Genomic DNA, 5,000 nt, shown 5'->3' with positions numbered 1-5,000 from the left:
TGTGGGTTCAAGCCCCACGTTGGGTGAAAACAACTATAATTTAAGTGCTTTTTGACCAAAAAAATAGAAATTGAAAGTCTCTTTACAATATTTGCAATATTTTCATTGTTAACATGCAATATATGAATGCATGTCTGGATGATGTGTAATGGGGCAATACCATACCTTAATGTATTCACTGTAAAAGAAAAAGTATGTATCATCTTACTATAAAATAAAGTGGAGAAAACACAAATAAGACTTTTTTCCACAATTTTTAATCGGCTATTTCCTGATATTCCTCAATGCGTTCTGATGTTGACTGGTAATTGTGTTTGATACTTTCTTAGAGTATTTCTGCCTCTGGCTGATGTGTATTTTCTTTCCAAACTCCACCAGAGCCTATGATTACACAGCATCCTATCTGTGGAAAACGGCAGTGCAGGGAAATGGAAGAAAACTATAGGCATCCAAAGGAGCCCGGCTAGCTCAGTCCGTAGAGCATGAGACTCTTAATCTCAGGGTCGTGGGTTCGAGCCCCACGTTCGGCGAAAACAACTAAAATTTTAGTACTTTTTGACCAAAAAAATAGATATTGAAAGTCTCTTCACAATATTTGCAATATTTTCATTGTTAACATGCAATATATGAATGAATGTCTGGATGATGTGTAATGGGGCAATACCATACCTTAAATATATTCACTGTAAAAGAAAAAGTATCTATCATCTTACTATAAAATAAAGTGGAGAAAACACAAATAAGACTTTTTTTTCACACAGGTTTAATCGGCTATTTCCTGATATTCTTCAATGCGTTCTGATATTGACTGGTAATTGTGTTTGATACTTTCTTAGACTATTTCTGCCTCTGGCTGATGTGTATTTTCTTTCCAAACTCCACCTGAGCCTATGATTACACAGCATCCTATCTGTGGAAAACGGCAGTGCAGGGATAGGGAAGAAAACTATAGGCATCCAAAGGAGCCCGGCTAGCTCAGTCGGTAGAGCATGAGACTCTTGATCTCAGGGTCGTGGGTTCGAGCCCCACGTTGGGCGAAAACAACTAAAATTTTAGTGCTTTTTGACCAAAAAAATAGATATTGAAAGTCTCTTCACAATATTTGCAATATTTTCATTGTTAACATGCAATATATGAATGCATGTCTACATGATGTGTAATGGGGCAATACCATACCTTAATGTATTCACTGTAAAAGAAAAAGTATGTATCATCTTACTATAAAATAAAGGGTGAGAAAACACAAATAAGACTTTTTTCCACACATTTTTAATCGGCTATTTCCTGATATTCTTCAATGCGTTCTGATATTGACTGGTAATTGTGTTTGATACTTTCTTAGACTATTTCTGCCTCTGGCTGATGTGTATTTTCTTTCCAAACTCCACCAGAGCCTATGATTACACAGCATCCTATCTGTGGAAAACGGCAGTGCAGGGATAGGGAAGAAAACTATAGGCATCCAAAGGAGCCTGGCTAGCTCAGCGGGTAGAGCATGAGACTCTTAATCTCAGGGTCGTGGGTTCAAGCCCCATGTTGGACAAAAACTACTATATTTTTAGTGTTTTTCGACAAAAAAGAGAGACATTGAAAGTCTCTTCACAATATTTGCAGTATTTTCATTGTTAAAGTTGAATATATGAATACATGTCAGGATGATGTTTAATGTGCCAATACCATACCTTAATGTATTCACTGTAAAAGAAAAAGTATCTATCATCTTACTATAAAATAAAGTGGAGAAAACACAAATAAGACTTTTTTTTCACACAGGTTTAATCGGCTATTTCCTGATATTCTTCAAAGCGTTCTGATATTGACTGGTAATTGTGTTGGATACTTTCTTAGACTATTTCTGCCTCTGGCTGATGTGTATTTTCTTTCCAAACTCCACCTGAGCCTATGATTACACAGCATCCTATCTGTGGAAAACGGCAGTGCCAGGATAGGGAAGAAAATTATATGCACCCAAAGGAGCCCGGCTAGCTCAGTTGGTAGAGCATGAGACTCTTAATCTCAGGGTCGTGGGTTCGAGTTCCACGTTGGGTGAAAACAACTCAAATTTTAGTGCTTTTTGACCAGAAAAATAAATATTGAAAGTCTCTTCACAATATTTGCAATATTTTCATTGTTAACATGCAATATATGAATGAATGTCTGGATGATGTGTAATGGGGCAATACCATACCTTAATGTATTCACTGTAAAAGAAAAAGTATCTATCATCTTACTATAAAATAAAGTGGAGAAAACACAAATAAGACTTTTTTTTCACACAGGTTTAATCGGCTATTTCCTGATATTCTTCAATGCGTTCTGATATTGACTGGTAATTGTGTTTGATACTTTCTTAGACTATTTCTGCCTCTGGCTGATGTGTATTTTCTTTCCAAACTCCACCTGAGCCTATGATTACACAGCATCCTATCTGTGGAAAACGGCAGTGCAGGGATAGGGAAGAAAACTATAGGCATCCAAAGGAGCCCGGCTAGCTCAGTCGGTAGAGCATGAGACTCTTGATCTCAGGGTCGTGGGTTCGAGCCCCACGTTGGGCGAAAACAACTAAAATTTTAGTGCTTTTTGACCAAAAAAATAGATATTGAAAGTCTCTTCACAATATTTGCAATATTTTCATTGTTAACATGCAATATATGAATGCATGTCTACATGATGTGTAATGGGGCAATACCATACCTTAATGTATTCACTGTAAAAGAAAAAGTATGTATCATCTTACTATAAAATAAAGGGTGAGAAAACACAAATAAGACTTTTTTCCACACATTTTTAATCGGCTATTTCCTGATATTCTTCAATGCGTTCTGATATTGACTGGTAATTGTGTTTGATACTTTCTTAGACTATTTCTGCCTCTGGCTGATGTGTATTTTCTTTCCAAACTCCACCAGAGCCTATGATTACACAGCATCCTATCTGTGGAAAACGGCAGTGCAGGGATAGGGAAGAAAACTATAGGCATCCAAAGGAGCCTGGCTAGCTCAGCGGGTAGAGCATGAGACTCTTAATCTCAGGGTCGTGGGTTCAAGCCCCATGTTGGACAAAAACTACTATATTTTTAGTGTTTTTCGACAAAAAAGAGAGACATTGAAAGTCTCTTCACAATATTTGCAGTATTTTCATTGTTAAAGTTGAATATATGAATACATGTCAGGATGATGTTTAATGTGCCAATACCATACCTTAATGTATTCACTGTAAAAGAAAAAGTATCTATCATCTTACTATAAAATAAAGTGGAGAAAACACAAATAAGACTTTTTTTCACACAGGTTTAATCGGCTATTTCCTGATATTCTTCAAAGCGTTCTGATATTGACTGGTAATTGTGTTGGATACTTTCTTAGACTATTTCTGCCTCTGGCTGATGTGTATTTTCTTTCCAAACTCCACCTGAGCCTATGATTACACAGCATCCTATCTGTGGAAAACGGCAGTGCCAGGATAGGGAAGAAAATTATATGCACCCAAAGGAGCCCGGCTAGCTCAGTTGGTAGAGCATGAGACTCTTAATCTCAGGGTCGTGGGTTCGAGTTCCACGTTGGGTGAAAACAACTCAAATTTTAGTGCTTTTTGACCAGAAAAATAAATATTGAAAGTCTCTTCACAATATTTGCAATATTTTCATTGTTAACATGCAATATATGAATGAATGTCTGGATGATGTGTAATGGGGCAATACCATACCTTAATGTATTCACTGTAAAAGAAAAAGTATCTATCATCTTACTATAAAATAAAGTGGAGAAAACACAAATAAGACTTTTTTTTCACACAGGTTTAATCGGCTATTTCCTGATATTCTTCAATGCGTTCTGATATTGACTGGTAATTGTGTTTGATACTTTCTTAGACTATTTCTGCCTCTGGCTGATGTGTATTTTCTTTCCAAACTCCACCTGAGCCTATGATTACACAGCATCCTATCTGTGGAAAACGGCAGTGCAGGGATAGGGAAGAAAACTATAGGCATCCAAAGGAGCCCGGCTAGCTCAGTCGGTAGAGCATGAGACTCTTGATCTCAGGGTCGTGGGTTCGAGCCCCACGTTGGGCGAAAACAACTAAAATTTTAGTGCTTTTTGACCAAAAAAATAGATATTGAAAGTCTCTTCACAATATTTGCAATATTTTCATTGTTAACATGCAATATATGAATGCATGTCTACATGATGTGTAATGGGGCAATACCATACCTTAATGTATTCACTGTAAAAGAAAAAGTATGTATCATCTTACTATAAAATAAAGGGTGAGAAAACACAAATAAGACTTTTTTCCACACATTTTTAATCGGCTATTTCCTGATATTCTTCAATGCGTTCTGATATTGACTGGTAATTGTGTTTGATACTTTCTTAGACTATTTCTGCCTCTGGCTGATGTGTATTTTCTTTCCAAACTCCACCAGAGCCTATGATTACACAGCATCCTATCTGTGGAAAACGGCAGTGCAGGGATAGGGAAGAAAACTATAGGCATCCAAAGGAGCCTGGCTAGCTCAGCGGGTAGAGCATGAGACTCTTAATCTCAGGGTCGTGGGTTCAAGCCCCATGTTGGACAAAAACTACTATATTTTTAGTGTTTTTCGACAAAAAAGAGAGACATTGAAAGTCTCTTCACAATATTTGCAGTATTTTCATTGTTAAAGTTGAATATATGAATACATGTCAGGATGATGTTTAATGTGCCAATACCATACCTTAATGTATTCACTGTAAAAGAAAAAGTATCTATCATCTTACTATAAAATAAAGTGGAGAAAACACAAATAAGACTTTTTTTCACACAGGTTTAATCGGCTATTTCCTGATATTCTTCAAAGCGTTCTGATATTGACTGGTAATTGTGTTGGATACTTTCTTAGACTATTTCTGCCTCTGGCTGATGTGTATTTTCTTTCCAAACTCCACCTGAGCCTATGATTACACAGCATCCTATCTGTGGAAAACGGCAGTGCCAGGATAGGGAAGAAAATTATATGC

Source organism: Ambystoma mexicanum, chromosome 4q, assembly GCF_040938575.1.
Source record: "Ambystoma mexicanum isolate Mex_15411 chromosome 4q, UKY_AmexF1_1, whole genome shotgun sequence".
Taxonomy (NCBI): domain Eukaryota; kingdom Metazoa; phylum Chordata; class Amphibia; order Caudata; family Ambystomatidae; genus Ambystoma; species Ambystoma mexicanum.
Note: the sequence above shows the minus strand (reverse complement) of the source record.